This window comes from Echinops telfairi, unplaced genomic scaffold, assembly GCF_000313985.2.
Source record: "Echinops telfairi isolate 266 unplaced genomic scaffold, ASM31398v2 ScPeMD7_5868;HRSCAF=6743_1, whole genome shotgun sequence".
Taxonomy (NCBI): domain Eukaryota; kingdom Metazoa; phylum Chordata; class Mammalia; order Afrosoricida; family Tenrecidae; genus Echinops; species Echinops telfairi.
This window is the reverse complement of record NW_022109768.1, coordinates 14,990,805-15,000,101: the sequence shown is the minus strand read 5'-3', so window position 1 is coordinate 15,000,101 and position 9,297 is coordinate 14,990,805.

The following is a 9,297-nucleotide window of genomic DNA, read 5'->3' as shown; positions in this document are numbered from 1 at the left end:
TGGAGCAGCCATGTGGAGACCGCTGCCTGTGCTGAGATGCTTACACGTTCACGGACTCAGCTTTCCTCCTGCAGTCGGCATCATTGCCTCTGTTTTGTGAGGTGGAGGACTTTGTGGACTGCGTTGGGTTAATGGGTTAATGTTGGACTTGTGGGCTTGGGCAGCATTGGGTTGGGATGTTTTCGTGATGCACATTTTCTTTACATAAAACTCTCTTTTATACGTGAGTCGCCGTGGATTTGTTTCTCCAAAGTACCTAGACTAATACACCGTGGAAGTTGAGGTGTTTTAGCACAAAGTTGCCTCCCTGGGGTTAAGATGTCTCTGCTGAATAGTGCTGCCAGCAGTTCCATGTCTCTCAGTTCCTCTTAACCCTTGGGAGATTCATGTATCTAAGAAAAACGGTGAGTGGTGCAGGTTCAGTATCCTGGATATTCAGAAGTCTCAGAACAAAGAAGTAAGGAGCTGGAGGATTCCAGAGAAAACTGCACTTCAGGGAGTTTGGCAAACTTGCCTTCATCTGTTGCATCCTGACACTTCTACCGCCTGAGGGCAATTTACTCCAGCTGCAAGATAGTTCCGTTAGTTTGCCTCCTTCAGGCATTTTCTTTAACCCTAACCTTTTCCCTAGGTCTAACTCTAACACTAAGTCTAATGTTAAGCCTAACCCTAACTCTAACCCTAGCCCTAACCCTAACATTAATGCTAATCCTTAGTCTAACACTAACCCTTACCTTAACTCTAACACTACCAGTTACCTTAATCCTAACCCAGTCTAATCTTAACCTTATAATTAATCCTAACCCTAACAGAAACCTCAACCACAACATCAATCCCAACCCTAAGCCCAAAACTTAATCCCAGCCCTGGGTAACCATAACGCAAACCGTAACCATAACCCTAAACCTAACTTTAAACCTAACCGTAACCATAACCCTAACCCTAACACAAACCCTATGCCTAATCCTAGTTCTAGCCCTAAATTAACCTCTATTTACCAGTACTACTGCCTCATTCATTTCGTTTCTTTTCCTTCTGAACATTATTGCCTCTTGCAGAGTCATGTAGCTTCATGTGTTTAAGGACAAGAATGTTACGTGGAAATTGAGGTGTCTCACAACATTGCCCCATGGCGTTTCAACTTTCTCTGTTCATCTGTATTAGTGGAACTACTCTTCTCTCAGAAACATATTGTCTCATAGAGATTCATGGGTCTAAGATAAAACAGTGAATCGTGCAGGTTCCTGAGTCTCCCAACTGCATTTGTTCATGAAGTTTAAGGTGTCACAAAACCGCAGTGCCTTCTAGAGGGTCACGTTGCTGCACAGAAGTGAATTTCACAGGGTGACACTGCCTTTCCTTAAAATGGAATTCTTGAGCTTCTGGCTTAACTTGCTCCTTGAAGTTGCTCTTTGCAAGTACAACAGCGCTTCCTGCAGTTAGTTCCTTTTCCATCAGAATTACATTGCTTGAGATTCATGGGTCTAAGGAAAACCTTGATTGTTGCAGGATTGAAAGTACAGCAGCGCCTCCTGTAGATTATTCTTCCTTCAAAATTAAACTGTTTTAGATACATGGGTCTACGGCAAAATGGTGGTTACTGCAAGTTTCTGAGTTCGTGTGCCTCCGACAGTTTCCTTTTTGTCAAAACCATATTGCCCATAGAATTCGTCTTCTGAAAACTGTCATGAAAGTTCATCGTGCTTCCCCCCCCCAAACCCACTGTGGCTTCTTTGAGGTTCCCGTGCCTCTGTACAATGATGCTTCCAGCAATTTCATATGTTTCAGTTCAATTTTGCCTTTTAAAGATTCAAGGTCTACGAAATACGGTGAATCACCCAGATTCCCGTGCTTCACTGCTACATGGCCTCACGAAGATGTTTGTAAATACAGTGGTGCATCCATCAGTGTCAATACTCTCAGATCAACATTGCCTGTGAAGATTACTTATCCTCTAGAAAACGTTTTGCTGTGGAAGTTGAGGTGTTTTAGCACAAAGTTGCCTCCCTGGGGTTAAGATGTCTCTGCTGAATGGTGCTGCCAGCAGTTCCTCTTAACCCTCTGGAGATTCATGAATCAGGAAAACAGTGAATGGTGCAGGTTCATTATCTTGCAAATTCAGAAGTCACAGAACAAACAAGTAAGGAGATGGAGCATTCCAGAGAAAACCGCTTCAGGGAGTTTGGCGAACTCTCCTTCATATGTTGACACATGACACTTCTAGAGCCTGAGGGCAACTTACTCCAGCTGCAAGATAGTTCTTTTCAGCTTGCCTCCCTCGGGCAATTTCTTTAACCCTAACCCTAACTAACCCTAATCCTCAGTCTAACACTAACCCTTACCCTAACTCTAACACTGCCCGTTACCTTAATACTAACCCTGACTAACCCTAACCCTAACCCTAACAGAAAACCTACTCATAACACCAAGCCCAACCCTAAACCCAAAATTTAAGCCCAACCCTGTGTGACTGCAACCCTAACCCTCACCATAACCCTAAACCTAACCTTAAACCTAACCGTAACCGTAAACCTTACACAAACCCGACCCCTAATCCTAGTTCTAGCCCTAAACTTAACTCTATTTACCAGTACCAATGCTTCCTTCATTTAGTTTCTTTTCCTTCTGAACATGATTGCCTCTTGCTGAGTCATGTAGCTTCATGTGTTTAAGGACAAGAATGCTACATGGAAATTGAGGTGTCTCACAACATTGCCCGTTGGCGTTTCAACTTTCTCAGTTCATCTGTATTACAGAAATTATTCTTCTATCAGAAACATGTTGCCTCATAGAGATTCATGAGTCTAACATAAAACAGTGAATCATGCAGATTCCTGAGTCTCCCAACTGCATTTGTTCATGAAGTTTAAGGAATCACAAAACCGTGGTGCCTTCTAGAGGGTCACGTTGCTGCACAGAAGTGAACTTCACAAGGTTTCACTGCATTTCCTTAAAATGGAGATCCATGGAATTCTTGAGCTTCTGGCCTAATGTGCTCATTGAAGTTACTCTTTGCAAGAACAACAGCGCTTCCTGCAGTTAGCTCATTTTCAGTCAGAATGACATTGCTTCTTAGATTCATTGGACTAACGAAAACCTTGATTCTTGAAGGTTTCAAAGTACAACAGCACTTCCTGCAGATTGTTTTTCCTTCAAAATTAAACTGAGTTAGATACATGTGTATGGGAAAACGGTGAATACTGCACGTTTCTGAGTTCGTTTGCCTCAGGTAGCTTCTTTTCTGTCAGAACAATATTGCCCTTGGAATTCGTCTCCTGAAAACTGTCATGAAAGTTCAGCGTGCTTTTTTTCACAAAAAAAAGTGGCTTCTTTGAGGTTCCCGAGCCTCTGTACAATGATGTTTTCAGCAATTTCATATCTCTCCTTTCAATTTTGCCTTTTAAAGATACACAGGTCTATGGAATACAGTAATCACCCAGATTCCCGTGCTTCACGGATACACGGCCTCTCGAATATATTTTTAAATACAGTCGTACATCCATCAGTGTCAATACTCTCAGATCAACATTGCCTGTGAAGATTCCTTATCCTCTGGAAAACGTTTTGCCTTGGAAGTTGAGGCGTTTTAGCACAAAATTGCGTCTCTAGGGTTAAGAAGCCTCTGCTGAATGGTGTCAGCAGTTCCATGTCTCTTAGTTCCTCTTAACCCTCTGGAGATGCGTGAGTCTTAGAAAAACAGTGAATGGTGCAGGTTCATAATCCTGGAAAATCAGAAGTCACCGAACAAATTTAAGTAAGGAGCTGGAGGATTCCAGAGAAAACTGAACTTCAGGGAGTTTGGCGAAGTTTCCTTAAAATGTTGAGTCCTGACCCTTCTAGCGCCTGAGGGAAACTTACTCCAGCTTTAAGATAGTTCTGTTCAGCGTTTCTCCCTCTCCCAATAATATTGCCCCGTGAAATTCTGAAGGTCAAGAAAACTTTTTGTCATGGGTATGTGGTTTCCCAATATTTGCTTCTTGGATGTTCACATGCCACTCTACACGGATGTTTCCTTCCTGCAGTTTCATTTCTCTAGTCTCAATAGATGCAGATTCCTGGGCTTTACTACGCCATTGACTCGCAAAGATATTTGCTTGTCGGTATACAGCGTACATGCAGCATTTTCATTTCTCCTAGATCTTCCTTGTTCAATCAATATTCCTTTTTCTCATAAAACTTTTTTCGTGGAAGTTCAAGTAGTACAGCACCACAACGTTGCCACTGGGAGGTTTACCTGGGTCTGTTCAATGGAGCCTCCACCACTTTCATTTATGAGTTCGACTTTAAATTTGGAGATTCAAGGGTCTAAGGAAACCATGAATTGTGAACATACTGGTGTCTCACATTTTGATTGACTAACAGAAATTTCTTTTTCCCAGTACAATCTGGCTGCTTCACTTCTCTGCGATTACCATTCAGGCTTGGACATTCAGGTTTCTCTGGAATTCCTGTGTCTCAGGATTACAACACCCAGTGGAGATTTATGGGTCTCAGAAAACTATGTCGTTAGTTCAGGCATCTCAGAACAAAGAGACATCACAGAGGTTGATGATCCTGGAGAAAATACATACGTGAGTTTCCTTAAAGTGCTGAGTCATGGCACTTCTATCGCCTGAGGACAAAAGAGTCCTTGCAGCATGACTTTCTCAGGTGAGGCATGGCATCTGCAGTTTCTATCTTTCATAACAATATTTACCAGTGAAATTCTTTAGTCTACTGAAAACTGTAGCATAGGGTTAACTTTAGACAGGGTTAGGGTTAGGTGTTTGGTTATGTTTAAGGTTAAGGCTAGGAATAAGGGTAGGTTTCGGTTTGGGGTTAGATTTAGGGTTAGTGTAAGAGTTAGGTTTGAGTTAGACATAGGGTTGGGCTTCATTTTATTGTCATAGTTTCTGTTAGGGTTAGGGGTAGGATTTGTGTTAGGGTTAGGGTTAGCTTTAGGCTTAGGGTAAGGTTTAGGTTTAGAATTAAGGTTGGGGTTAGGGTGAGGGTGAGCGTGGGGGTGAGGGTGAGGGTTCAGGGTTTTGGGTTATGATTTAAGGATTAGGGTTTAGATTTTACAGTTTAGGGTTAGGGTTAAATTGGGTGTTAGAATTTTGGTTAGGATTAGGGTTTGTGTTAGGGTTTGGATGTGGGTTAGGGATTGTGTGAGGGTAAGGGTTAGGTTTAGGGTTCGGATGTGGGTTAGGGATTGTGTGAGGGTAAGGGTTAGGCTTAGGGTTTTTGTTATGGCTAGGTTTAGGGTTACGGTTTGGATTAGACTTAGGGTCAGGGTTAAGGTTAAACATAGGGTTAGGTTTATGGTAAGATTAGTTTAGGAGTAGGAGTAGGGTAAAGATTAGACTCAGGGTTAGGGTTAGGGTTAGACTTAGGGTGAGATTTAGGGTTAGACAGGGTTAGGGCTAGAATTAGGGTTAGGATTAAACTTAATAACCCTGTTAGACTTAGGGTTAGGGTTAGGTTAGGGTTAAACTTAGGGATAGAGTTAGGGTTAAGGTTAACGATAGGGTTAGAGTTAGGGTTAGACTTAGTGTTAAGGTTATGATTAGGGTTAGACAGGTTTAGGGTAAGTGTTAGGGTTATGTTTATGGTTAGAGTTAGGGTGGAGGTTTATGGTTGGATTTAGTAAAGGTTAAGATTAGGTTTATGGCTAGGTTAGGGTTAGGTATTGTGTTATGGTTAGATTTCAGGTTAGGGTTAGATTTAGTGTTAGTGTTAGAGTTAGATTTAGGTTTGGGCTTAGGGTACACATGGGTTTCAGGTTAGTGCTAGAGGTTCCGTTAGGGTTCTGATTAGAGAGGTTTAGGGTCAGGGTAAGACAGTGCTAGGTTTAGGTTTAGGAGTAAGTTTTGAGTTATAGTTAACGTTAGCGTTAGATTTGGGTTTAGGGCTAGGCTTATGAATGGGAATAAGATTGGGGTTAGGTTTAGGGTTAGAATTAGTGTTGGGGTAGGTTAGACTTAGGCTTAGTGTTAGTTAGTTTTAGGCAGGTTTAGGCTTAGTGTTAGGGTTAGATTTATTGCTGTAGGGTTAGGTTTAGTGTTAGAGATAGGGTTGTGGTTGGTATTAGACTGAGGGTTAGGGTAGGGTTAGGTTTATGGTTAGCGTTAGGGTTAGAGTTAGGGTCAGGGAAAGTTAGGGTTAGTATTAGGATTAGAGATAGAGTTAGGGTTAGGGTAGGGTTATGGCTAGAGTTACGGATAGTTTTAGAGTGGGGTTTAGGGTTATGATTACGGTTGTTTATGATTAGGGTTAGTATTAGGGTGGTATTATGACAAGTTATGGTTAGCTTTAATGTTAGCGCTTGGTTTAGGGTTACGGTTAGGGTTAGGGTTTGTGTTAGGATTAGGGTTAGGTTTAAAGTTAAGATTAGGGTTAGGGTGAGGTTTAGGTTTAAGGTTAAACTTAAGTTTAGGGTTAGAGAGAAGATAAAGGTTGGTGTTATTTTTATGGTTTGAGTTAATGTGAGTGTTAGTGTTAAACTTTGATTTAGGGCAAGATTTGGGGTTAGGTTTAGGGTTATGGTCAGGTTTAGGATTGGTGTTATAAATAGGGTAGGGTTAAATTTAGGCTTAGGCTTAAAGTTAGGGTTGTTAATGTTAGGGCTAGTGTTTAAAAGGTTAGTTTTAGACTTCGGATTAGGGTGTGTTAGGCTGGTATTAGACAGGGTTAGGTTGAATGTTGTTTACCCTAAGACTAACATTAACACTAAACCTAAGACTAACCTTAACCCTAATCCTAACTCTAGGTCTAACCCTAATCCTAAGCGTAACCCTAACTTTAACTCTAAACCTATCCCTAACTTAACCCTATCCCTAAACCTAACCCTAAGTCTAACCCTAACATGACACTTAACCCTAATCCTAACACTAATTCTACAGCCAACCCTAAACCTAACCTTAAGTCTAAACCTATGCCTAAGCCTAATCCTAACCCTAAGTCTAAACCAAATCCTAACACTCAGTGTAACTAACCTAAACCTAAATGTAACCCCAAGTCTAAAGCAAACCCTAGCAGTAACTCTAAACTTAAGTCTAACTCTAACCCTAACACTAAACCTAAGCCTACCACTAAACCTAACCCTAACCCTGACCCTAACTCTAACGCTAACCCTCATACTGTCTAACCCTAAACTTAACCCTAACCCTAAGTCTAACCCTAACCCTAAACCTAACCCTGAACCAAATCCTTACTCTAACCCTAGCCCTAATTCTAAGTCTAACCCTACAACTAACCCAAAACCTAACACTAAGTCTAAGCCTAATCGAAAGTCTAACCCTAAGTCTAACCTTAACCCTAACCCTAACCCTAACCCAAACCCTAAGTCTAAACCTAACGCTGAGCCTAACCAAACCCTACTCCTAACCCTCACCCTAACCCTACCACTAACGCTAACCCTAAACCTAACACTAAGTCTAACCCTAACCCTAACCCTAAACCAAGTCTAACCCAAACCCTAATCCTAAGCCTAACCAGAATTCTAACCCTAATCTTAAATTTAACCAAAACTCTAACCCTAAACTTAACCTTAATCCTAGGTATAACCATAGCTGTAACCCTAAACCGGTCTAACCATAACCCTAAGTCTAAGCCTGAACCTAACCCTAACCCAAAGCCCAAGCCTAACCCTAATACTAAATTTAACCCTAACCCTCACTCTAAATCTAACCCTGACTAACCCGAATCCTAAACATAGGTCTAACATTAACCCTTACCCTAAACCTAACTGTAATACGAAACCTAACCCCAAACATAACCCTAATGCTAACCCTAACCCTAATCCTAATCTTAACCCTTACTCTAACACTCACACTAACCCTAACCTTAACCCTAAATCTAACTCTAACCCTAACCCTAAACCTAACCCTAAATCTAACTCAAAACTTAACCCCAAATCTAACCCTAACCCTAAGTCTAAACCTAACCATAACCCTAAACCTAAATCTAAGTCTAACACTAACACTAACTCTAAGTCTAATTGTAATCCTAAACTTAACTCTAACCCTAAATCTAAGCCAAACCGTAACCCTAACACAACGCTAATCCTAATCCAAAATCTAACCCTAACCCTAAATCTAATACTAACCCTAACCCTAATTCTAAACCTAACACTAAACCTAACCCTAAATATAACTCTAACCCTAACCCTAACCCTAAGTCAAACCCTAAACCCAAATGTAAACCTAACCCTCAGTGTAACCCTAACCCTAACACTAACACTAACCCTAAAGTTAAGTCTAAGTCTAGCCCTAACCCTAAAACGAACCTTAACTTTAACCCTAACCCTAAGTCTATCCCTAAACCTAAACCTAAACCTAACCCTGTCTAACCCGAATCCTAACCCTATCCCTAAACCTAACACAGTCTAACCCTAACCCTAACCCTAAACTTAATCCTAAACCTAAGTCTTAGTCTAAAGCTAAACCTAACTTAACCCTAAATCTAACTCTAGCCCTAATCCAAACCCTTAGTCTAACCCTAACCCTAACCATGAACCAAAGTCTAACCCTAACCCTAAACTTAAACCTAACTATAACCCTCTCACTAATGCTAACCCCTTGTCTCACCCTAACCCTACCCCTAACCCAAAGTCTAATACTAAACCTAACCTTTAAACCTAACCCTAAACCTAAGTCTAATCCTAAAGCTAACCCAACCCTAGCTTTATTCTAATCGTAATCCTAACCTAAACCCTAACCTTAAGTCTAACACTAACCCTAACATTAAGTCTAACCCTAACCCTAACCCAAACAATAAACCTAAGTTTAACCCTTTCCATAAACCTAAACCTAACCTTAAGTTTAACCCTAACCCAAAGCCTAACCCTAATCCTAAATTTAACCCTAAGCCTAATTCTAAACGATAACCCTAAGTCTAAACCTAAACCTAATGCTAACCGTAGCCCTAACCCTAAACTTAAGTCTTACCCTAACCCCAATCCGAAGCCTTACCCTAAATCTAACCCTAACCTTAAGTCTAACACTAAACATAATGCTAACCCTAAGCCTAAGTATAATCCTAACCCTAACCCTGAATCTAACCCTAACACTAAGTCTAAATGTAATCCTAAACTTAAACCTAACACTAAGTCTAACCTTAACCCTGCCCCTACCACTAAACCTAATCCTAATCCTAAATCTAACCGTAACCGTAACCCTAACCCTAACCCTACCCTAACCGAAAGTCCAACCCTAACTCTAACCCTAAATCTAACCCTAACCCTAACACTAATCCTAATCCTTACCCTAGACATAAACCTAACCCTAACCCTAAATCTAAGCCTAGGGCTAACCCTAA